The following is a 27,348-nucleotide window of genomic DNA, read 5'->3' on the forward strand; positions in this document are numbered from 1 at the left end:
GAAGAGCAGGACTGAAAATTGGGTGTTTTTGTTAATTAAAACACACCTTTTGAAGATAATTAACAGCCTTATTTAATTATATTCTTCATCAGGCGATCCTCGGCCACCTCGCTCTCTGGGGTCTTAAGTCATATCCTCGGTAACCTCACTGGGGTCTGAAGCCACCATGTTTTTTGGTCTGCTGAACCTTGCCTTGACTTGGAACAGGCCGCAACAATTTCTTAATGATAAAGTTTTGGAACTGCGAAGGAGCGGTGTAAAACAAACAAATGGAGTAAAAACTGAGTACTCCCTTCCTTCGGTGCCTGGTGATGACATCATGCATAGCCTGGATATGGAATTGGGAAGGAGTGGCGTACAGTAATATGGTTGATATTGGCCTCGTTATGTTAATGCAGTCGAATTGTCTTTTCATTGAAAAATATTGCTTCTTTATTTGTTCTTACCCAAACCTCTTGGTTTAATTTGTATGGCATTTACACTCCAAAATATTATTAAATAGTTAATTGTAACGATGCCGCCAAACAATCACATAAAACCATATTCTCCCTTGCTAATTTCCTCAGTCAGTGGGCCTTTGCAAAGTTTCCAGTAGTTACACATGTCCAGGTGTGAAAGTGGTTGCACTCTTAAAGCATTTTTTTGAACTCTCAGTAAAACATTATTTGTTGTAATAGGTCTGATTAATAAAGGCATTCTTCCCACATATCTTTTTCACACTTCCTACATCTATATATTACTGAAACTCTCATCTTGTATATACGTCTGTATGTATGTATGTATGTTCCCGAAATGCAGCCAAAACGGTACATGATAGTGCAAAAATTTTAGCGCCACCTTACTCACCATTCTCCCGCATTGTGCAGTATGAAGTTTCATTCAAATCAGGCAACAGGTTATCTCCTCGGGGATCAGGGTTATCTCCTCACGAAATACTAATGGGAAGGCCGGTGTATCTGCCTGTAACCGCTCCTACCAATATGAATAATCTGGACATTGCAATGATGGACGAAAACTTTCTGACATTTTGCAAACAGCTTTCCAGGATTGCTCAAGCGATACATACGAGGGTGAAAGAGGCGCTGCCGGAACCAGTGGAGGAGTCGTACCATACCTTCCAGCCGGGAGAATACGTGCTGGTAAAACACTTCACGAGGAAAACAGCCTTGGAACCCCGGTGCAAAGGACGATTTCAGGTATTGCTGACCACCCCAACCGCTGTAAAGTGTGAAGGTAAGCCTGCTTGCATACACTCCTCACACTGCAAACTTGCCATCCTGACAGAATAGGAGGGTGTGCTGGGATGAATGTGTCACAGCAAATCCTAGTTGCTATTATCGCCCTTTGGATAGGAAGTTGGGAAGTGGAAGGGCAAATTAACTATTGGCCAATCAAACAGAGAGGGAAAAGAGCAATTGAGAACCATGCCGAGCATTTGCACGACTCGGGAATAAATGGAATCAATACGTTGTTACTCCTGTCACACAGAAATGCAACATTGAGTAATAAGACGAAGTGCTGGGTATGTGCTTACCTCCCGCACTCCTCAAAAACAGGTTTGCCATTATCTGTGATCCCATTTGAGGAAACAGACTATTGTGGAGCTGCTTGGAACCACAACTTTAATTTGACCAGAACCAGTAACTCATCATGTGCAGTCTTTACAGGTGCGTGGTACCCTCCTAATAACTTAAAGAAAACACCTCAGTATTTCAGGATTGGGTATAGATGAACTGGGTCCCTTTGCTTTTGTCTTACTTGGACAAATCCTAGCAGCAAATTTTATGCAGGGAATTCTACCTGTAACTCATCCATAGAGGTAAATGACATGGACGACAACCGAAAGGGTAAAAGGGGAACATATCCTAAGGTCGCATCCAATGGCACATATTTTGTATGTGGGTTTAGAGCCTATCCTTGGTTGCCACTCTACTGGGCCGGGTCTTGTTATCTGGTCTATGTCATGCCACACATGCGTTTGATCACTGGCCCATTATCTAAGGTAAATCAGCAACGACGTAAGAGGACCATATAATGTGGGAAATTTGCAGCAATGGTAATTTACCCCCCATATGGGGCCTGGGTAGCAGGGAGAGAACTTATTAAAATGGCAGCATCATTGGAAGTGATGGGAAACGAAACTGCTGATAGTTTTGAGAAGATGAGTGCAGAGATGGTCGCATTAAGGACAATGACTATGCAAAATAGAGTGGCTTTGGACATGATTCTAACTGAAAAATGGGGAACTTGTGCTGTAATTGGTAAAGAATGTTGCACGTATATTCTTGATAATTCAGAGAAAATCCATGACCTAGCAGGACACATAAGAAAGGAGGCTGCAAAGTATCATGCTTACAGTCCAGGAGGGAAGATCGGAGCATGTTTGCAGGGATTGTTTGGAGGTTGGGGGGGAACCATTCTCAGGTTCTTGCTGACAGGATTGGCTGTGGTGATTGGAATATTCATTATATTGTCTATAATCAAAGCAGCCATTATGGCTGGCTTGCGAAAGTGTTTTACAGGATGGCATCTGAAGTCAACACCCAAGAAGCACAAAACCAACCCCGAACCTGAGATGACACTTCGCTAGAGCTAGGGAAAGGGGCTTTCCAATAGAAGGGGCAATTTCCCCACACCTCCCTAAACCACTGTTGTACACCCCCCCTCCCACTACTCTTGCTCCTGATGTATCATCTGCTTGCAACGATGTATCACCTGCTTGTAATACGAATACTCCTATGCACCAGGCACTTGTGATTAAAGATGAGGAACTTATTCAATTGATTGCAGCAGCTAAACTTGAGAATGATGATTTGTATGCAATGTTTGGAAAGGAAGATGAAAATGTGTATCTGGATATGGACCTAAATGCTGCAGATTCTGGCATAAATGTTAGAATGGAACTGGAAATGGTTGTGCACTAATTATGTATGGGCTTAGACTCAGACCTTGAGCATAAGCAGTTTTTGGATGGAGATTTTACTGAATGATTTGTTAATCAGAAGGTTTGGCATGTGATTCCATCTTTGGTGGGGCAGGTAGCTCTCTCCCTGGGTTAGAGAGGTGCAGGGGGAACCTTTCGACTGCCATGGAGACCATCTGGAGCTACCCCGAAGGATGGAACTCCTCCAAGGGAGTGGTCTGTCTGTGCCACAGAGCTGGGTCATCTGCCAACCTGAATTGAGAACATGCTTGGTTGTGATTTATTTATACATTGTTTCTTAAAGTAACAATAGGAGGGAATGTTGGGATTTGTGACTTCTTATTAGTTTTCTTTGTTCCCAAGAGTTTTACTCACTCTCCTGTAATAGCCAAAAATATACTCCTGCTTGCTGTTCACAAAAGGAATTTAGAGCAATGTGTGTAGAGATAAGGATGTGGTCAGTAATCCACAAGAATGCTATTAGCAGCATTCGAGAGTTACTTTACTTTGAGTTATCTTGCTTGATTCACAGTTGTTGGAAGATATATGCCAGCTGCTCTCAGCTGGTCTTGGGAAAGGAGGAAATAATTGAGAAAATAGCATTTGTCAAAGATAAAACCATGCATAAAAGGGAGTGACTCAACTGCCCTGGCAGAAGCACTCTCCGGCATCCTCAATTACCAAGTTGGTGTTCCTGGTGTTTGATGGTCTCCGTGTACACGTATTGGTGGGAAATAAACAGTTTTCTCTCAAGTACATCGACGTCTTCATGCCTTAACTGCAGGGGTGATGGACGATCCGACACACTCACCTGGCTCCACCTAAAGTCCCTCCCTCATCCCGGACGGTTTCGCCTCTTCTCTGGATCAGCAGAGATGCTGCGCCGGCGCCATAACCAAACAGGAGACGACGCGCCAACTCTCAAGGAGGGATCATTCAGCGGAGAATCCCCCCAAAACGTAATGGGTCAGTCAACCGTGCAAGGCATTGTTGTAGATTTCCCGCCTGTCGGCGTGCGAGCGACCACGTTTAGCCAATAGCGGCCGCTTCGCCCACCGAATGGACAATCCAGTCGCTGCTTTCCGGATCAACACCGGAAACCAGCAATGGTGGGTTTCTAACCACAGCACAACCTTGTCCGCACTCTACCCGCGCTACAGGGTCCGATCGCCAAATCTTCGATTTACCTAATTATTCGCACGGGTAGGTTACCGAGTGATTGTACCTCAACGGGACAGCTTGGAAACGAGCTGCTTAAGCAGCTCGCTTCCTTTTGGGATAACCAAGCGGGGTATTATCACGCAGTCCCGTTGGACCCGATCACTTTACCGGCTATTTAAAAAACCAACTATATTCCGAGAGCAAGATGGCGGCAGTTCAATGAGGGAATGGGCGCAACGAACAGGTTTATATTCACACAAGGACATTTATTATAATAAAGCACGTATGCAATTAAACAAGGCAAAACACGAATGCAATTATATAAGCAACAAAAGCACGACAAAAGAACTACAACCGTCTACTTATTATGTACAGCCACTTGCACTTAACAGCAGTTCCTACTTATTAGACGGGCCCACGGACACACGTACGCACACGCACGCGCACACACACACACACACACACACACACACACACACACACACACACACACACACACACACACACACACACACACACACACACACACACACAATAAATGGTGGCAGAGGCCTTTAATAATGAGCTCCAGCTTGGAGGACAGGTGAGCTGAAACTCAGAACCTGTCTCGAACCTCTCCACCTCGTGTGGTCTTCAAGTTGTTTGGACCCGGGCTCCAGCGAGAGCGAGCTGGATCCAATCGCCGTGAGCTGCGATCCTTCCCGAGCTCCTGCGAGGATCCACCTCCCGCGCTTCTCAACACGTGCTTGTGAGTCGAGGCGCCGATCCTTCCCGTCGATGCGTCGCTTCCCCGAGGAACCACCTCCCATGCTTCCCAACACGTGCTAGTGAGACGAGGCACCGATCCTTCCCGTCGATGCATCGCTTCCCCGAGGAACCACCTCCGAGAAGAGGTCGATGAGTCGCACCAAGCCGGGAACCAAAATGGAGAACAAAGAGCTCCACAAACCAAGAAGAAGAAGCCACCACTCGCAGCTCGAACCGAGCGACCGGCTTAACTTCCTTCCAAGCAAAGCAGCTCGAAGCAAAAAGCTCTGCCGAGCCAAACAGAAGCCGAAGCTCACTGAACCACCAAAGCAAAAAGCCTCCTCCCGAGCCAGGCCTCAGCCGAAGCTCACTGAGCCAGCCGAAGCAAAAAGCTTCTGAAGGCCTCAACCCTAACCCAAGCCAAACAGGACCCGAAGGTCTGCTGAACGGCTACTCTCAACTTCCGTCTCCAACTCTGCCCCCGAACAAAAGAAAAGATCTCCTTTTATCCTTCTCCCGCCCTTCTCCCACTCCCGTTGTGACTTATTTAAGGCCTTTAATAACCTTCACGAAGGCATGATTCATGCCTTCGTGCTCCATCCCCCGCTCAGCCAAGGGTGGAGGGAGTTGTTGACATCATGAGTCATGGGACGGCAGGTTGGTTCTTCCTCTTCGCAGAAGAGGGGGAGGGATGTCTCCATTGTTCGTTCCCTAACTATTAAATCGATCCGCAGCGCATTTAATCGATTTCTGAACATTTAAACAATGGAAGGTGAGCTATCTTGGGAACAAGCACTTATCGACATAGTTGACTGAAGGAACCTGTATGTTGTGTGCAATCGAATTCCCAAATTCATAACAGTATTATGAGACCGTTAGCCTCATCTCCTCTCCTTTATTCTCATTAATTCCTCTTTATCAGGTTTTCTGTGTGTTTATGTGGTGTGTGTGTGTGTGTGTGTGTGTGTGTGTGTGTGTGTGTGTGTGTGTGTGTGTGTGTGTGTGTGTGCATAATGGCACCAGTCCGAGCTTTATGTGAAGATTGCAGAAGATATTTGGGTATAGGTCTGCTCTATGTCTGCTTTTGTAAGTTGCTTGTTCTGTTGATGCACCACATATTTCTTTCTATCCCTGCTTTACATACAACAATAAACTACCTTCACTGTGCCACATATTATTCCTTTCCTGCCCGTAATAAATGCTTATGTCGAAATGTTCCCAGCTCGTTTTTTCATATATGCGTCGTCATACTTACATATATATATATATATATATATATATATATATATATATATATATATATATATATATATATATATGCACATAATATGTACATAATAATAATAATAATATATATATATATATATATATATATATATATTGCGGTATATATACCGCAAGGTATGCGAGGTGTGTTCAAAAAGTATCCAACCTTAATTTTTCGTGCGTAAACAAATGAAGTTTGGGAGGTGCGGTTTGGTGCACGTATGTAGGCGATCCGAAATCGTATGCGTGAATATTTTCCCGTCTGCAGAAGCTGTCAGTCGCCGATAGACCGCCGATGAGTGAGGAAGTGTAAGTGAGCGCCGTCGGATTTTCGTTTTTGACAAAATGATGGAAAAACTTGAACAACGCTACTGCATCAAATTTTGTGTAAAGCTTGGCGATTCCCAAGTGGAAATGATCCGCAAGATTCAACAGGCCTTCGGGAACGAAGCAATGGGCACCACACAGATAAAAGAGTGGTACAACCGCTTCAAAGATGGTCGCAGATCATTGGAAAGTGAAGCACGTTCTGGTAGGTCCTCAACATCCCGAAATGAGATCGTCATTGACCAAGTGAGGACCCTGCTGATGCAGGATCGTCGAATCACGATCACAGAACTTGCAGATGAGGCGGGCATTAGCATTGGATCTGTTCATTCCATTGTGACTGAGGATTTGGGCTTAAGGAGAATCTCAGCGAATTTCGTGCCAAAGCTGCTAACGATCGAGCAGAAGCAACTCTGTTTGGAGATCGCACAGGACATGCTGGAGACTGTGAACAGCGATCCCAACTTCTTCAACACAGTGATCACTGGCGAAGAAACCACAGTGATCCGTCATTTTGTGAAAAACGAAAATCCGACGGCGCTTACTTACACTTCCTCACTCATCGGCAGTCTGTCGGCGACTGACAGCTTCTGCAGGCGGGAAAATATCTACGCGTACGAATTAGGATCGCCTACCTGCATGCACCAAACCACGCCTCCCCAGCTTCATTTGTTTACGCACGAAAAATTAAGGTTGGATACTTTTTGAACACACCTCGTATATATGTATACATATGTTTATATATATATATATATATATATATATATATATATATATATATATATATATATATATATATATATATATATATATATATACATATATATATATATATATATACATATATATATATATGCATAATATGTATATAATATGTATATAATATGTTTATATATATATTTATATATGTGTATTATATATGTATATAATATGTATATATAAATATGTATATACATATATATATATATATATATATATATATATATATATATATATATATATATATATATATATAAATATATATATATACATATATAATCAGCTGTTTCTGTCGGTTTCCTCTCCTGTGTTTCTCAACCACAATGACCAAAGAACTTTCAAAAGAGCTCAGGATAAAGTTGTTTGAAAGGTACAGATCAGGGGATGGGTATAAAAATATATCGAAGGCCTTGACTCTCCTTTGGAGTACAGTCAAGACAATCATTAGGAAGTGGAAGTGGAAGGTGCATGGTGCAATCAAGACCCTGCCTAGATCAGGCTCTCCCTGAAAACTGGATGACCGAGCAAGGAGACTGATTAGAGAGGCCACCAATGGGCCAATGGAAACTTTGAAAGAGTGATATGGCTTTATGGCAAAGACTGCTTACTGTGTACATGTGACTACAATGTCCCAAGCACCCACAAGTCTGGCTTGTATGGTAGGTTGTCAAGAAGGAAGCCATTGCTTAAAAAATCCCACCTTGAGTCCTGTTTGAGGTATGCAAAAAAAAATGCTCTGGAGATTCTGAAGGCATGTGACAAAAATGTGGTGGTCTGACGAAACCAAGATGGAATTTTTTGGCTAAAATTCAAAACTTTACATTTGGTGCAAACCCAACACAGCACATCAGTCAAAGAACAACATTCCTTCTGTGAAGCATGGTGGTGGCAGCATCATATTATGGGGATGTTTCTCATCAGCAGGGATTGGGGCACTTGTCAGGATAGAAGGGAAAATGGAAGGAGCAAAATACAGAAAATTCCGTAAGGAAAACCTGCTTCCCTCTGCACGAAAGCTGAAATTAGGACAGAAGTTAATCTTTCACAAGATATCGACCCGAAGCACACAGCCGAAGCTGCACCAGAGTGGCTCTGGAACAAAAATAAATGTCCTTGAGTCACCCAGTCAGAGCTCCAACCTCCATCCAATTGAAAATCTGTGGCAGGACTTGAAGATGACAGTCCATCAACACTCCTCACCCAACTTGACTGAGCTGGAACAGTTTTGCACAGAAGAATGGGCAAATATTGCCCAAACAAGGTGTGCAAAGTTGGGAGAGACCTACCCCAACAGACTCTCAGCTGTAATTGCTGTCAAAACTGCTTCCATCAAGTATTAACTCATGGGGGTGGACACTTCTACAAACAAGATATTCTTGTTTGGTATTTTTAATTAATTTTCTGAAATTTGTAGGATTTGTTTTTCACTTGGAAGTTGTTGGTTATGATGTATAAATATCGGTGGAAAAAGGCTGATTTAATGCTATTTAAATTCCAGGCTATAAGGCAACAAAAGGTGAACATTTTGAAAGGGGGTGTAGACCTTCATGTCCACACACAATACACAAATGCCTTTCAAATAAATACAGCCACAAGCCCTTGCAAGGTCTATTTAATGAAAAGCAGGATATTCCAACAATGGCATCACTTCGAGTTCACCGTTGGGCATTAACACTTGCAGCTTACGATTATCATATCGTATACTAACCTGACATGGCCAATGCCAATGCCGACGCACTGAGCCGTCTTCCATGTGCATTGATTGGGCCTGATGCTCCATTTCCAGGAGAAGTGATTCTTACTGGACACGATGGAGAGTTCACCGATCACCCCTACACGTGTACAGCTAATGACAGGCAGGGACCCTCTGCTTTCATGCCTTCATGAGTACATCGTCGGGGGTGGCCAGGCACATTGCCACAGGAAGATTTCAAACCATTCACTAGTCATATACAGGAACTAAGTGTTCATATAGGTTGTGTGCTATGGGGAGCACTTGTGATACTGCCACCCCACTACCGACATCAGATGGTTGACATGTTGCAGGAGAACCACCCAGATATTGTAAGGATGAATGCTTTGGCACGAAACTACATGTGGTGGCCACGAATGGATATTGACTTGGAGCAAAGAGTCAAAGGATGTCATGCATGTCAGGTGTACCAGAAACTTCCTTCGAAAGCACCACTGTATCCTTTGGAGTACCCTGGTCAACAATGGTCGCACATACGTGTAGACTATGTGGGTCCAGTCGAAGGAAAGATCCTATTCATTCTTGTTCATGCGATTCATTCTCAAAGTGGATTGAAGGATATGTCACTTCAAAATGACAAGTGAAGTCACGATTAACAAATTGCGAGAAGCGTTTGATTCACACGGCATACCTCACACTCTTATGTTGGACAATCAGCCGTGTTTCATGAGTGAAGAATTAGCAAAGTTCTTGAACGTGAACGGAGTTCACGACACAAGTGCTCCATACCATCCAGCGACAAACTTGCTTAGCGGAATGTGCGGTGCAAAATTGTGAAATTGGCACAGCATACGATGAGTGGTCCCTTGCACACTCACATGTCGCCATTTCTCTTGAGTTGTCGTACAACACCACCATCCACAATGACACAAACACCAGCAGAGATGCTCATAAACAGGAAACCCAATACACATATACACACTGTTGTACCCAACATCAATACCATGGTTGAGCATAAACAGTTGTCACAAAAATTAGCTCATGATTCGCAGGTAATTCAGGAGTTTGAAATTGCATAATATGTTTCAGTTCAAAATTACGGCTCAAGTGGCAATTAGTTACCCAGTTACATTGTCAAGCAAATGGGTTTTGTTTCATATACTGTCGAAGTGTCAACTGGAAGCATTCGGCAGACTGGAAGCGACATGCCGACCAGATCAGCCACCGAGCATCGACATTGTCATTGACAGTCATCAGTGATGTTGATTTTTCAGCATAAGTGCAGGAAGCTCCTGAACATAAGGGGAGTGACACACTGGTACCTGAGGAGAGCAATATTGCAGTGGATGATATCGATGCCCACAAGGTCGACATTGTTCCTGAGCCCATCAGGAGGTTGTACCCACTAAGGGAATGAAAACTAAAACAACCAGTGTGTGGCTGTAAAAATTAACAGTCAAGCATGCAATGTACAAAGACTGAAATATTCATTACTCTCATTGACATCTTGTGTACTAGATGAGTAGCTCATGGGCATATTTGGAGAATTTTAGATTACAGTTGTTCTTGTTGGGGGGGGGGGGGTGTTAAAAAAGGGTTTTAATTTCTGAGGATGAGGAGAATGTGTGATGTATTGCTATGTTGCATCTGTGCATATGTGGATTGTGACTGCATATGCAGTGGCAGCAGATTAAAGCCAGTATGGAAAATGGTGGCGTTTTGGTAACCCATGTTTCTCTTTGCCTCTTGATGACACACACTTTTTAGTTCTGGAAGAACTGAATGCCCCTGACCGGTGATTCAACGCCAATTACAACGGTACCCTTGCTGTCATGTACGACTCACCTTGGGCAACATGTCCACTTCCCGGCACGATATTTATGAGTACAATTTGGTGTCGACCATTTCTTATCTTGGCTGTGATTTTTATTTTGCACTTTACATGGACAAACAGCACCTATACTTTTGTTTGTTCCTTTATTTTAAGTAATGCATTTAGAGGGGGAGTAATGTTGTGGCATTATTGTGCTTTTCTTGTGGTAATATGTAAATATGTTGGATCTCGGGTTTCTGGTCCCAGTTGGAACCGGGTGATGAGCACGAGAAAAGGAATTCATGCTGTTGTGAAAAAATAATCGACACGGATTCTGAAGGCCTTGAACGTCTTTTCCTTACACGCAAAACATATACATATATACACCTCAATCACGGCTCTTTGGAGAGTAATTTTTGGTCCAAATAATTGTCATTTTTTGTTGCTTGGCAAACTAGTGATGAGCATGAGAGGATCGAGTCATCTACTGGCCTGTAAATGTTGCAGAATATGCGTTTTATATTCGGTACAACTCTTTTTAAAAATTATTATATGAAGAACAACAGCTGAGAAATAACTTCTGCTACTATTCAACGGAAATCACTTCACCTTCAGAGTTATTACACAGACGTATGATGATACTCATTAAAGATGATGTTATCAATGCAAGACTGAAAGAAGCTAATGTTTTTCTTGTTTGACAAATTGCATCCAATGGTCTTCCAACAAAGGTCCAAGTGCAAGCAAAAGCGATAAAAACAGCCACCAACAAGGTGCTAAATTTTTTGAAGTTGTCACTTGGTTGTTTACAGTACAAAAACAATATCATGGCTATTGCCATTGTGAATGCCATTCCAAGTATTGAGAAGGCCAATAAGATAACAGCCAGTGGATCAGAGAATCCGAGAAATTCTTCGGGTTGTGCGATGCAGGAATTGTGTTGTGCATTTGAACCAAAATACATCTGACACCGAAAACAATCTTCAGAATCTGAAGGAAATGAAAAGCCAAAATTATGAATAATTTTGGATGAAGAAAACATAAATAAAAAGTTTTACATTATCATGATTGAAACTACACCTGAACCATTTCCTTTTCCACTCGATGTAAAAGCTTATGATGAGCCAATGGAAGACGAATAATTTATCTGAACATTACATGACATTTATACGAACAACCAAAGTCCATATTGCATTATCGAGATGAAGTCTTTCTCGGGTATTTTGTTCTTTTCTTTCACCTGTGGAACAATCTCTTTCAGACTGTTCAACCCTACTATATTCCTTTGAATGCTTTGAGAGAGCAGTTCACCGATACTGTGTAAATAACCCCCCATTTTAATTATAAGAAGCATTTTCTCATTTTCCTGCCTTCCTGCATGAACACCACCAGGTTCGGCTTAATTTGGGTGACCCTTGGGAAAACGTAGTAATCGTGACGTTTATTTAATGCAGTCTAGCTAAGTTAAACACTGTTTCGGCATCCACAAAGGCCAATATAATACCTCTAGCTCAGAGCTGTCTGTGTTACCGGATGCCTCTGATGTGACAATATTAACAATTTTCTCAAATAATCCTCAGCACTGCAAAAGCTTCAGCAGAGGTCTGTTTTTACTGTTTGCATAAGTTTTTCAACAAGTGGAGTTAAGGTGTTTATGGTTCTTGCACATTGGAGTGACAATATGCGCTGCACATTGGAGTGAACTCTTGGCAAGAGTCTCGACCACAACTCCTAATATGTACAAGCTCTGAAAAAGGCTTAAATATTGGATGGAGAGTGTTGTGAAATATCTAATTCAGAAACGAAAATCCTAATTTAGCCTTTTTGACATTTGTCATCAGATTATATTGAATAACAACAGTAAGCCTACACTTTTGCCATGAAATTCAACTTAATGAATGTAAAGTGACATTTGGCTTATCAAATTAATGTTCTCAATTATTCATCTTCAGGAGGTTTTTATTTGTTCAATGCAGGTAATCCTACTTGTAGTATTGGAGTACTCTCCATCATTGCAAGGAATGCAGTCAAAGCAACAGAAAGGTTGTCCCATTTGAGCCATCTTACGTGTTCCTGGTACACATGGATTACTGCAGATGGAGGTTGGAACCTGAAAAATTATAAAAGTGTTTGTTATTGTTTTAAAAAAAAACTTTCGTTTTGTGGGTTATATGTCAGGGAAATCCAAACATTGGGAGATAGACAACAATCAACCACATATTACGAGAGAGTACTTGGGAGGGGGAGGAAGTACATGCTAATTTAATCACACATATATGCAACTATGTGCACGACCTCATCATTCCGACATCACACAGTTACCAGCAAGGGTGTGTCAGATAGCATTGTAAACAAAAAAGTTTATCAGCAAATCACATCATAAATAGAATATGCATGGCAGATGCAAGTACATCTTACTTTGTATTTTGCCTTAACTTCTCAACTCTTGCAATTGTTAATCGAAGTTCGTGTGCAACTCATTCCTCCGACCTACTTTTTCAACACGAACATTCTATCAATCGATGATTTTAGCTTTACACTCATCGAGTCTTCAGTTTCATTTATGTGGAATGTCATTGTTATTACTTGTTTTGGGCAAGTTTCAGGATCATTCTTGGACCATTGTGGTTGTGTGGGTACCATATCCTCAATTTAGGCATGGAACTTTGTTGAGATATAATTCAGAAAGGAGTATGGAATTTGTCTACAGTGTCAATGACAATCACCAGCTGTTTGTAAAATGACCTCATGGGATCCTTAATGTTGACCAGCAATCAATGATGGCATGTAGGTTGCCAAATTATCCTCCTAATCCGATGTACTGCAGAATTTTTGATGCAGTGCAGTGTCCACAAAACACCATCAGCAGTTTTTAAGCAGTAAAGCCGCTTCAATATTTGACTATTTCCATCCGTTCGTCAAAAAGTAAGAAGATGCTTTCTAACACAAGGTGTTTCTACAAAAAATGGACAATTTAGTTGATTGAGACTCCTTCGACCTTTGAAGACCCTTTAATACCCCCAAGACCCTGAAGACCTAATGAGCTCAAAAGACCATGAAGACCAAACAAGCCCAAAAGACCCAGATGGCCCAAAAGTCCCCAAAGACTCAAAAGAGCCAAGGACCCAAAAGTCCACGAGGACCCAAAAGACCCCAAATACCAAAAGGACCCAAAAGGTCCTGAGGACCCAAAAGACCCCTAAGACCCCTTCAGACCCTTGAGGACTCGACTACAAATGCATGAAGTGTGTTTCCCAATTCAGTGAAGAACTATGTAAATCCTGTTCTACGTTCAAGTTAATGGGATGTAAATTGACAATTAACAATCCTGTTCTCCTACGCAATTAGGACGCGATAATGAAGGCACCTATGACATCATTATCATTATGTCAACAAAGGCCAAAAGTCAACAACTTCGGTGAGATTTCTAAAACCCTCAATTTTCATCCCATTGACTTGAAATTTGAAGATGATTTTCAAATTTGGTCAACGAATTCAACCACCAATTATATTTGAGATCCACATCGATCAAAATGTCAACATAGGCCAAAATTCTAAAATTGTCAATTTGCAACCGATTCACTTGAAATTTGAAGAGGATTTGCATATGCTCCATATCCATATTTGCATTAATTTGTCAAGTAATTCAAGGAGCCAACTATTTTTTGAGGTCAACATCGACCAAAAGGTCAACATAGGCCCAAGATCAACAACTAAGGTGTTATTTCTAAAATCCTCATTTTTCATCCGATTGACTTGAAATTTGAAGAGGATTTATATTTCAGGTCACTGAATTCAAATCGCCAAATATTTTCAGGTCAACATAGACCAAAATGTCAAAAAAGGCCAAAGGTCGACAACTTCGGTGGGATTTCTAAATTGACTTTCTAAATTGAATTGATTTCCGATTGACTTTAACGAGAATATATATATATATATATATATATATATATATATATATATATATATATATATATATATATATATATATATTTCAGGTCACTGAATTCAACCACCAATTATTTTGGATGTCCATATAGGCCAAAAGATCAACATAGGCCGAATTTCTGAAATTGTCAATTTTCATCTGATTGACCTGGGATTTGAAGAGGAATTGCATATTTAGTCAATTAATTCAACCACTAAAAAAGGGGAAAACTCTCTGACGCAAGCCCCAAAAACTCAAAATGGGAGACACTTCCCCACCTATTCCCTTCCATGCCATACAAGCAAATGAAAAATTGAGACTTACTGATTAAAACACTTCTTCCCCCCCCTCCCCCCAACATAATCACAGTCCTTTCATATTTTCATTATACTCAAAGAGTGAACCAACAATTATTTGTCCATGTTCTACTTTAGAAAATAACTTACTTTTCTTATAACATTCATTTCCATCGAGTATATTCACAAATAATAACTTGGAACTTGGTTCTTGGTTTAAGTATCTTTGTTGATCAAAGATGAAATGATAAACTTCTCCTAATGCTCTTGTCTGACCACCTCCTGAGCCACATATCATTTTTTTTCGATTCCTTTTATTTTTCATTGTCTTTCGAAATTCAACATTATTTATAATTTTATGAAAGTTCTTAAAATTATTTGTAGCAAGTCGTTTTATTTTTGTGTTAAAATTGGTCAGACAAGCTCCCTCGCCTGAACCAGGTCCCATAAGTCCGAAGTCATTTCCTTAATGAGACACACCAGAAAAAATCCATTGTGCTAAACATTTTCCATTTAATCAACTTGGACTATTAAATACCAAAAGAGAACTTAGTTTGTTTCCTTCAGAAAAAATGTAGTGTTCAGATGATTACTCCACCTTGCAGATCAATCGTTTTCACAAGATGAGAGGTAAGATCCTTAAACCAATTCATTATTTGTTGTTTTTAAACAGAATAAAATTACTATACAACCAATAATTATCCCGCCCCCGGAGGGAGGGAGCGGGATATTGTAATCGTCCGGTTTGTTTGTCTGTTTGTTTGTAGAATTTTTGACAAATAGAATAAGGTTCACTATAAGCTTAGTTTGAAGTAAATCAGATCATTTTTGACGAGGTTATGAGCGAAAAACTATTTTGATCTTTTCGTGGCGTTGACCTTGACCTTTGATCCAATTGGACCCAAAAGTTAATGGGGTCGTCCAAGGTTCATTGCCCACCTGTGGATTAAATTTGATAGTGTTTGCGAAAGCAATTTTGCCGTAAAGTTGCGAAAAGACAGACAGACAAACAAACAAACAGACAAACAAACCGGACGATTACAATATCCCGCTCCCTCCCACAGCGGGGGGGGGGGGGGTGGGATAATAAACATGTTGTCTGTGGGGAACAAATAAACTAATCACTAATCATGTGGAAAGTGATGGATGTGGGTGTGGCTTGTGTGGGTGTGGGTGGACTCAAAAAGGGGTGGAGTCAAAAAGGCGTGGAGTCAAAAAATGGGTGGAGGCAATATTTTTGATTTTTCCCTTTTTTTTTTTTCAATTTATGATCTTTGTCTTTTGTAATTCCTGTGAATAAAATGAACCTAAAATCTCTTCCCCCTCTAAATCACATAATTTGTAAGTTCAAGGAACTGTACTGATTTCATCAACAATTTTCTCAAGTTCATTTGTCCATCGCTTATTATAAACTTTTTCAAATTTAGATTTACACCTGTATATTCTTACGATATCACTAACTTTGAACTTAGGCTTAATGTCATTAATCTCTTTTTCATATTTTAATTTTGTAAATGTTTCTGATGGTTCCGTTTTTGTTGAGGTATGAATCGTATCATTGTACTTATCTGCATTATCCTGAATTATAGATAACCATTGTTGAGAACCGAGTTGAGTGAACTTTTTATATAGTCTCTCGTTTAAAGTGCGATTGAAACACTCAAATAACAACCGCTTTTCCATCATTAAAGGTGTTGTATAATGTAATGCTGTTATTTTTAAGAAAATTCAGAAATGTTTTGTTGGAGAACTCTGTACCCTCATCAGGTCACAATTTTTCAGGTTTTCTCTTGCTTTTATTAAATATCTGTTGAAAGGCTAATGTAAGAGGCTATTACCTGAAAGGCTATTCCTGTTTTGTTTTTTAAAGGGACAACCCACGCATATCTATTCTTCAAATCAATAACCGTTAAAGCATACTTGTACCCCTTATTATTATTATTGAGTTCAATCAAATCAGCGTACCAGATATAGTCAACTTCCTTCGAATAAATCTGCCTTCAATTACATTTAGTGATTATTGGTTTATGTAATTCATCAGCTAATTGCTCTTCAATGTTAATGACATCATGAGAGCCTTATGACATCATGACAAGTTTTTTGAATTTCCAAGCCCAAGAATTAGCACTGATCATCTTTTTCACGATGAACCTATCAACTTTTTCTCTCAAGGTTGGATTTTGTATCAGAGACAAATTATACAACAGTTCTCGATCCGCTTCGTGTTTTTCTTCCAACGTTGTGCTATTTCCATAATCAATATCGTACCTCATGCACACTTCATCAACCCTATTGATAGGTTTTCTCCACGGTTTACGATTGTCAGCCTCATCTATCTTTTATTCAAGTTTGTTCCCGGACCACAGAAAGAATACCCTGGTAGATGTAATTCCCCTGGTATTCCAGTTGTCCTAAATTTACTTCCTGATGAAAACTTTTGATTATCTCCCCCTCATTTGTGTTTGATAATGAATTTACTCTATTTGGAGCCAGACACCGAACATGTGCCTTTTTGTATTAACCTATTATTTTTACTTTTAACATACGAGATATCTTTATTCTTGGTTTTCTTTTTACATTTTGGACAATAACTCATTTATTTATGTGAAAAATTCTTCCAGAGTGGGAAAACCTTTTTAGTTTCCAACATGCACATTTGAATCCTAATTTTTAAAACATAAAGAATCCTGAGAAATGCCTTCACTCTCTCTATTTATTGAAGAAAAAAAAATGTAAAAATTATATCAAAGTCAATTAACCAACATCATCAATAATATAATCTTTTCCTTCTTTCTCTTCTTTATTTCTACTTTCTCGTTTAAATCTTCTCCCTGAATTCGATGTTAATACTCTTGACGTATATATTTCTAATAGACTTGTCAATTCTTTGTTTTCCTCCTCAGTGCATTGAGATTGATTTATTTTGTGTAATACTTTTGATCTTTTTATAATCTCACTGGTTTCCATATTTTGATATTTATTTATTCTCTCTCTTTCCTTCCTCTCCCTCTCCTCCTTCTCTCTCTTCTCCCTCTCCTCCTTCTCTCTCTTCTCCCTCTCCTCCTTCTCTCTCTTCTTCCTCTCTTTCTCTTTTTTTTCTCTCTCTCCTTCTCTCTCTCTTCTCCCTCACCTCCTTCTCTTTTTTCTCCCTCTCCTTCTCTCTTGCCTCAGTTTCTTCAACTCCTTCCTCATCCCTTACTATCCTTGAACCACTTTCACCCCATAGAATATTATACATATATTCATCTGGATTCAGCGATACTCTTGAATCCACAATTATTTTTCTCATAATAGCAAACCAATAAGATTTGTTGATGATTTCTAAAAGAGTTTTATATTTCATCACCTTTGGAAGTTCATTTTTATTTTATATTTTAATCAAATCTCCATTTGTGGGTTATTTAATATCAGTATAAGGCCAGTTCTTAATTGAAAAATGCCCGTGTCTATGGTCCAATTCATAAGGAATGTAAAATCTAACACCCTTTTCTTGTAGGTATCCTTGAATGCAAAAATTGTAATTTTCTTGAAGCCGTCTTGCTGTCATTTATGTATCAGAAATATATGATGGATTAATATGATGACACTTAATACTGTTACAAATCTGGCAGCCATTTGCACACAAACAGAGAGCAGTCCCCGCAGTTCAGTTATTTCGATAAGTTTGTGTTTATAGTTAGGGTCCCATCCCCTTTGTCTAATGGGAATTTCATATGTGCGCTGCGGGTTTCTTTATAGTCAGGTTTTTTTTTTTAATTAATTCTCCACTTTGCTCCATCATCGCCATTATGCATGTGTTCAGGGCCACGGGCATAGGCGGGGTGAGGTCGACTCCACCCAGCGAGATGGGTGTGCCTCACAACCAATGAGGGATAGGAGTTGTGGGGGAAAAATTTACATTAATATATTTTAAATTGCAACAAATGGAGTTTCAGAAATGTAACTTTTATGCTGCAAGTTGAATTGGCTGTCATTTCTGGACAAAATACTTTTGCCCTAAATGATAAGAAATGTGTTGTTCTGGAGCAGAGTGACCGAGCTGGTAAATGAACCTTTGCTTAGAAATGTACGAAGTGGCTTTTCGTCTAAAGGACACGTATACAGTCTGGGTGAATATCCCCCAACCTCTCTCTCATAAAAGTATAAAATGCTTTGAAATGTAAAATTGTTTTCAGTGCAAGCACGTGAGGAAGTATAGTTTCTCAGTGGCTTGTACTCCTTGGAACTGACCAAGTACCAAGTTAGAATAAAACTCTCTGATGTAATGTAGAAGTGAATTGAATCGGGTTGGTCTTACTGTTAACTAAAGTAAGAATAAATGAAATAGAACCAAATATTATTGCCATCAATGGGGATTCTTAAGTTCATTGTACAAGGGTGAGAAGTGTATGGTGTATAATTAGGAAATAAATTGTTTCACAAGGAAGGACTTGTGTGGACATCAGTTTTATCAGTGTCTATAGGGTTTTTGCAGGATTTTATAATCAAATTGGACAAACGTTAAACTCTGTCTGAAGTCAAATAGGATTCCACAATCGGCCAGTTAGAATCCTTCAGGAGGACAACGATCACAACAAGGTGGGTTTAAAAATCCACGTCAGAGTACCTCAGAAGCCCCTGACCAATCCAGAGACGAGTTACCTCAGTGCGGCCCCACCCAGCCAGATGGGATGTTCACCACCGTCCAATCAGGAGGTGAGTGGGAGGGGAAGAAATCCCTCGGATCTCGCGAAAGGGAAGAGTGGAGTCGTCGTCAGGAGGAGAGTAGTGATTATTTGTGGCCATTGCTCTTGGGGTGCGTCGTAGCAGTCAGCGTGGCCATTGCTTTTGGTCTGTCGTCATGGTCATCTGCGAACGTGGTCTGCGATCTTTATGGGGCTCCTCGTGGTGGTGGTGGTGGTCGAGCAGCCAGGATCGTGGGCTCGGTGGATTCCGGGACGTGGGTTTGTGTCCCACCGTGGTGGTTTGGAGTCCGGTGTGACCGCACGAGGTGGAAAGGTAGCCGGTCGTCTCTGTTCCCCCAGCTAACTATCCTCCTTGCATGGAGGACCGAATAAAGATCCGATGGGGTCCATTTCTTTTGGGGTGCGTGTGTGTGTGTGTGTGTGTGTGTGTGTGTGTGTGTCTGAGTGGGCCCGGTCTTTAAGTAGAATTGCTAAAGTGTTTTCTTTTTATTGTACATTGTTTTGCATTGCTTATTCGATTTTAACTCTGCTCTTTGTGCTCCTCTGCCCCATGATGAATAAACCCCCAATTGTTCAATGTACCAGCTCGTTGTCTGTCACTTTCTTTCATTAGTTTAGCATGGTGCGTATTGGGAATTAGGGAGGCGTGTGCCATAATTGTTAATTTGGACCGATGGACTTTGGTAATTCTGCTTGGTTACACCGGAACTGGGTCGCTAGAGCGACCCGGTTCGACAGAGTCCATTGAGGGTGTCACTTCCCTGGTAATTTCATGACGTGGGTACTTAGGTATATTGAAATTTGGCTATTAACCCTACCCCACGCCTTCAGAGAATTGGCGAGCACGGTCCTTAAGTGACCCGTGACCTTCGGAGTTGTCCGAGAGTTACGACCTAAATTCCGGGTGTTCGGTGGGAGATGGCTCTACTGCTCCACCTGGCGGCCGCTCCTCGCCAATGACTCCCGGCCCACAACAATACCACCCCATCTTCCTGTTGTTAAATCAGTTTGTTTTCCTCGGCTTTGAATACTTATCCAATTTCCTTCCTTCGTTGTCATAAAAACTATTGCTTCACCATCATATAATTTCCTCTTACCGAAATCGTGGATTTGTTGTTTGCTTATTGTGCTTCCACATATCTCCTGATTCTTACCAAGAGGACAATATTCTTCTTTACAAGACTGATAAAAAATTGTGTAGGCCTTCTTGCTTGAATGAAAAAGACGAATTATATCCGACATCACACATATTATACCTCCATTTCTCTATTCCCATATTAACTATGCTTCCTTCTTTATAAAATAAAGACCAAGCAGATATTTGAATTTAATAAGAAAACGTGTTTGATTTGTTGATCCAGGTGTTGTGGTTGTAAATTCTACTTGTTCAACAAAACGTGCTGTTTTAGTTTAGGATATATATTTTGATAAGTCAATCTCACCAAGTCATTCGTGTCAGTCGGGCTTGGATAATTTATTCATTTATAAACATTTTTCATTTTATTATTTTTTGCTATACCATGTTTCTGTCGTTCAGCCTGTGCCTATGTGTAATTACTTGATAAATCAATATCCAGCTCTTGGGATACACCAAAGATAGAACCATCTTTTCCAACATGTCATTTATTTTAGATGAAAAATAATGTCATAAAAAATTATTTTTGTTGATTTGAAATTGCACATATCGACATAATTGACCACAACACTTGGAATTTAATTCTTGGACTTGAAATGTTTGATAAACATCATTCTGTAAGAATTTTAATACTTCAACAGGTGGTGGAAGACCATAACCATCAAAATAATATTTGTCTTGACTATTATGAATATAAACCCAATGAGAACCGTTCCCATTATTATCTTCTAAGTTCATAATAATATTCTTTGTATTTTTAGACACGTTTGTTAATTCATCTCTCATACAAATAAACACATTATGAGTTTTTAATTTCTTACAATATTTGATACATTCTAAATTTGATGTGTATTCTTTCCAAATTTTTCAAACCACTCATCAATGCTCATTTATTTATTGGAAAGATATAATCCATCACCCATTTTAGTTAATTTTACACCTGCTTGTGCAATAGAAGAGCATATCTCCAACCAACAATCTCGCTTTATTCGGTGAGCTTTCACGTTTTTCAGTAAAATCTACAATTACACCACTTCTACTAATTTGTTTCTCCAACTTTTTGTTATGTCTTTACAACTCCTTTTGAGCGTGGAGTTGAGCCTTCCTTTCGTTAGCAGTTTTCACCACTGCTGAAATACCCGTCAATGCTCCAGCCGCACGTAAACCAACAAATAAAGGAATTAGAAATGGGAGAATTCCTCCACTCGTCTCTCTTATTGAATATTTCTTCAACATTGGTTTTCGACATTTTAATTTTAAGTGAGCCAGTATCGTTGAAGATTTTCACCTGTTCTTTTCTGAGCAAAACATCAGTTATTACTGCTCCTTTTCTCTGAATTGTATTTACATTAATCATGCAAGGCTTTTGATTTTGAAGACAAGATGATAGTTTATGAAGATTGATTTGATTAAAATACACCCCAGTTGGCACTTTACTACCCAGTTGGTTAAGATAGTTAAGTGTTAAGATATTGGGTTGGGGTATTTAACAGGCTTCCGCCGACTTTTTTTGCTGATTTATATATGATAGAACCAAGCAATATCCAAACTAAAGAATGGAGATGTAATCAGCCTTGGTATTTAAATGGGAAATATAATGAATGTGAGAAATATCAAATACGTCTTATTGAAGAAATACCCGGGGTAAAAGTAGATAAAAGAAATAAGTGGATACATTTAATTACAAATAAGTTAGAGGATGTAAAGAAAAATAATATCTTGAAAGGACTGAAAACTTTGATTGTTGTCAATGGAACAATGAAAAAACAATTTACTGCAATCCCAAAATGATATGTGGCTCAGGAGGTGGTCAAACAAGAGCATGAAGAGAAGTTTATCATTTCATCTCTGCTCACCAAAGATACTTAAACCAAGAATCAAGTTCGAAGTTATTCTTTGTGAATATACTTGATGGAAATGAATGTTATAGGAAAATTATGTTATTCCCTAAAGCAGAACATGGGCAAATATTCGTTGGTTTGCTCCTTGATTATAATGAAAATATGAAAGGACTGTGATTATGTTGGGGGGAAGAAGTGCTTTAATCAGTAATTCTCGATTTTTAATTTGCTTATATGGGAGGGAAGGGGATAGGTGGGGAGGAAGTAAGTTTCCCATTTTGAGCTTTTGGGGCTTGATTCAGATCGTTTTTGCCTTTTTCCCATTCTTTTGAATGGTTATCCCAGAAGCAACAATTATCATCTCCTGCTTGAACCAACTATGTTGATGAATTTGGAAGATTTTTTATGGTTGTTAAATTTTCTCTTATTTTCCCAAATGGGTAAAAAAAATCATTCATTTATATACTTAGAAAATAAATTATTAAAGGTTTTGTTGGCTTTTTTCAAAATTCTATGTTTTATCCTGAGTTCAGGTTAAATTTCAAGATAATCCATTATTTTATTTTTATTATATCTTGTGTTGATATTTCCCTGAAAATGCCAATCGTGAATAATATTACCATCATTTGTTACCAGAATATAATAACCAAAGAACAACATCACCAGAAAATGACATCATCATTACTCTCATTTGTTCAGTCTCTACTCTTGCAAGAAAAGGTGTATTATCACCCTCATACTTAACATTCATTTATCTTATTAATCTTGCAAAGTAATTCATTTTTGGTGTAATTTTGAAACAGCTATGTTTCTTTTTATGTTTTATTATTTTGATTAATTAGAAGATAATCACAGAATATACATTGTTTATGGGCTTTTGACGGTGTTTAATCCCACTCCATCACATGCAGGACATTTCTAAAATTTGTCATATGGAGAATCAGGGAATTCACGAGGCTCAATGTCTGGTATACCATTCATATTTAAATCATAAAAATTTATTTAATATAAACCTCATCTTTGGAATGATCTTCGGTACTTTCATCTGTACTTTCATAATCATCTCTGAAACTACTTTCATAACTATTGTTTGAACACAATATCTCTGAATCATAACTGTCATCTGTTTGACCTTTGGCACATTCAGAAGCATCGAGAAAAACTACTTTCATGACTATCATTTGAACACAAACTCTTGGAATCGAAACTGTCTTCTGTTCCAATAAAGATACTATCATCGTCCTCAAAATGTTCACTTGAAAAATCACTCATATTTAATTTGCAGAAAAAAAACATAACCATCTATATGCATGTACTTTTTTTCATTCACAGATTCAATGACAAAAATTTTTTATATTAAAGGTAATTTTATAATGGTCCGTAATGACTACTGAAGAAAATGTCATTTCACCTGATATATTAACATCCTGTGTTTGTTCAAGATTTACATCTTTAGGGTTGTTGAAAAAAACAACAAATTTCTCCTTGCTTCTTTATTACTTATGTGTATATTGTCGAGGTTTGTATGAGAGCTAATGCACAATGCACAACAAGGGGGGGTGGGGGCAGGAGAAAAGAGGGATGGGAGAGGGAAGGCCGAAACAGTGGGGAACAGAGACATTAGGAGATCTGTGGAAGGGAGAGGGAGGGGCTAGGGAACAAAAAGTATACAAGATGGACACTGCAGGGACTTTCAGGAAGGAAAGCAAGGAATTTGAAGGAGGTGGGTTTGGGGTGGATTAACGGGGGTAGATGAGATCCTGGTTTTGGATGGGGGAAAATAAGAGGTGGTGGTGAACAGCTGCTGTGAAGGCCTGGAGGGAAAAATGGGATTGAAGAGAGTGTTGGAGTTTATTCCAAAGGCGTGAAAAAAGGAGGAATGAAAGAGTGAAGGAGAGTGATTCGTGATTTTGGGAGTTTTTTTTCCAAAAGGGGGTTGCTCGCAGACCTTGAGCACCCTGCAAATATATGCGGGTGACATATCGCAGACAGATCAGGGGGGCGAGACTGGAGAGGAGATGGTAGAAGACAGAAAGACCACCGATCTGCCTGCAGTGAGAGAGTGAGAGGCCCAATGACTCAGCTTCACCGTCGGAGATTCCAATGATCCTAAATGCCTTGGTTTCCACAGTGTGAAGCCAGGAAAGGTGAGAGGCAGGATCAACAGCTCAGAGGGGAGAGCAGCTCTCCATCAGGCTGTGCACGAAAGCTTTGTATGTGGTGATGCGCTCAGGTGGCCCGACGAAGGGATTTGCATGACGGAGGTTTCGCAGTCGGCGACTGCCTTTGAGGCAGGGGAGAAATGAGGCTTTCCCAGGAAAGATCATAGCAGATAGTGAGACTGAGGAGCTTGAATGATGCGACTTCTTAAAGAGGGTTGTTTTGAAATTAGATGGGCCGGGGGGGGGGGTTCAGACGGTACTTTTGGGGAAACGCAGTGGGAGTGTGAGATTTGTCAGGATTGAAAGACATGTTCCAAGTGTTTGACCAATTTGTGATTTTATCCAGATCTGCAGTGAGCGAAGAAGCTGCTGCTTGTCGGTCTGAATGACGATAGATGGTATGGCAGAAGGTGTAGTCATCAGCAAAGAGATAAAGAGGATTTTCTAGAGAGTCTGAGAGATCATTGATGCAAACCAGAAAAAGAACAGGGCCCAGAACGCTGCCTTGAGGAACTCCAGCCTGGACAGGAAGAGGGGATGAGAGAACTCCATTTTGGGCCATATGTTGGCTAGGACAGGAGAGGAAGTCTGTGAGCCATGAGTGGAGATAGCCTTGGATACCATAGGAAGAGAGTTTGGTGAGTAGGGCGTGGTGCCAGACTGTGTCAAAAGCACGATATACGTCGAGGGATATGGCTCTGATTTCATGTCCGGCATCAAGGACCTCCAATTATTGTTGGGAGAGCAGAAGCAGCATTTCCAGAATGACCTGGTCTGAAACAAAATTGATGATTGGAAATCAGGCCATTGGAAAAGAGGAAGAATTTAATGTCTGAAGCAATGATGGATTCCATAACCTTGCTGATGATTGAGAGAAGGCTGATTGATCTGTCGTTGTAGCAATTTGTTTTTGCACCTTGTTTATCCATCCATTGGGACCATACTCCATGCAGAGCGTTGGTGCTGCCTAAGCAGTCTCCTTGGCTATTGGACACAATCCTGGACGGGTCACCACTCCGACACAGGATACCAGCATGCTGGCACTCATTTTGCCGACCTCGGAAGGATGACAGGCAGAGTCAACCCCACCTGGTATGAATTCAACAGTGGAGTGGGGTTTGAACTCAGGATCAGAGGATTCCAAGCCACCACCCTAACCATTGAGCCAACACCAGGTATACCTTGTTTTTGTAGCGCAGTAATGTTTGCTGATTTCCAAGCAGATAGCAGATTACCTTGAGCAAATGAGAGGATGAATAGAATAGAGAGAGTCTGAGCAAGAGCAGAAGAGCAGGTATTTAGGACATGTGGGCTGATGCCATCTGGAGCGGATGCAGAGTCTGAGTCGAGGTTTGACAGCCAGCTTTCCACTTTCTCAGAAGAAAAGGACACAGATTAATGGGACAGCTGGGTGTGACTGGGTAAGGTGGGTACAGAAAGTGATGGGTTTCAGACACAAGATTTAGACGATAAGGTAATAACACCGAGTTTAGGCATTCAGCCTTTTCATGTGCAGTGTCAGCAGTGTGGCCATTTGAATCGAAACAGATTTGATTAGACACCACAAGGATTTTGAGGAGGGAGAGAAGTTTGAGAGTTCATACTTGAGATTAGAAAGATGTTGTTTTCTGGCTTTCCTGTGGGTAGACCCACACTTGTTCCGAACTTTATGGAAGGAAAGGAGATTATTTTCAGTTGGGTTTGCTTTCCATGAGGAAAGGAAAGTTGTTTCAGGACAACTACCTCGCCCCAAGCTTCATTAAACCATGGGTGGGAGAAAGGGTAGGCCAATTGAAGAGAGGGAGGGGGAGAGAGAGAGAGAGAGAGAGAGAGAGAGAGAGAGAGAGAGAGAGAGAGAGAGAGAGAGAGAGAGAGAGAGAGAGAGAGAGAGAGAGAAGAGAGAGGGAAGAGAGAGGGAAGAGAGAGAGAAGAGAGATGGAAGAGAGATGGAAGAGAGATGGAAGAGAGATGGAAGAGAGATGGAAGAGAGATGGAAGAGAGATGGAAGAGAGATGGAAGAGAGATGGAAGAGAGATGGAAGAGAGATGGAAGAGAGATGGAAGAGAGATGGAAGAGAGATGGAAGAGAGATGGAGAAGAGAGAGAGAGAGAGAGAGAAAAAAAGTTTCTTTGAAAGAATTCCCAGGACAAGTTAATGTTGGAGAAAGTAGCAATGGGAGCCCATTCCAGAAGTTTGATGGCTGCTTGGAGACCCTGCCAGCCCTCTTGAGGGAGGAAAGTTTCTTTTCGGCAGATTATGTCTGGTTTGTCAGTGGAAAAGCCTCTTTTTGTGATTACAGCCTCCAAACGGGTTTTATACTTGCTTACAAGGTTTTTGCATGTCTCTACAGGGATTTTGGCCCATTCCTCCTTCACGAAGGTATCCAGGTCTTTGAGGTTGGAAGGCTTCCTTGCCATCACTCCGGTCTTGATCTCCCTCCACAGATTCTCGATTGGGTTGAGGTCCAGACTTTGGCTTGGCCACTCTAGAAAGTCTACATCATTATCCCGGAAGCATTTATTGACTGACTTGGCGGTGTGTTTTGGATCGTTCTGCTGCTGATATGTCCAATGTTCCCCGAGGTGAAGTTTCTCTGCGGACTGTTTGATGTT

At 40.4% G+C, this 27,348-nt stretch overlaps 1 protein-coding gene and 1 long non-coding RNA gene across 2 annotated transcripts in view; one reads left to right on the top strand and one right to left on the bottom strand.

Annotated features, from left to right (window-relative positions):
* The window catches only part of LOC147034822 (uncharacterized), a 497,607-nt gene that overhangs the window by 371,664 nt on the left and 98,595 nt on the right, over positions 1-27,348 (top strand). The gene's annotated exons all lie outside the window — the stretch shown is intronic.
* LOC147034827 (uncharacterized) overlaps positions 11,018-27,348 on the bottom strand; it is an 86,520-nt gene continuing 70,189 nt past the window's right edge. The window contains exons 2-3 of the long non-coding RNA XR_015060659.1: positions 12,676-12,799; positions 11,018-11,679 (exon numbers count right to left, since the gene is read on the bottom strand). This is a non-coding gene — a long non-coding RNA (uncharacterized LOC147034827). The remainder of the gene's footprint in view (positions 11,680-12,675; positions 12,800-27,348) is intronic.

The sequence above is a fragment of the Eptatretus burgeri genome, chromosome 1 (genome assembly GCF_056783735.1).
Source record: "Eptatretus burgeri isolate ZD-2024b chromosome 1, Ebu_testis_v1, whole genome shotgun sequence".
In the NCBI taxonomy this organism is placed as follows: Eukaryota; Metazoa; Chordata; class Myxini; order Myxiniformes; family Myxinidae; genus Eptatretus; species Eptatretus burgeri.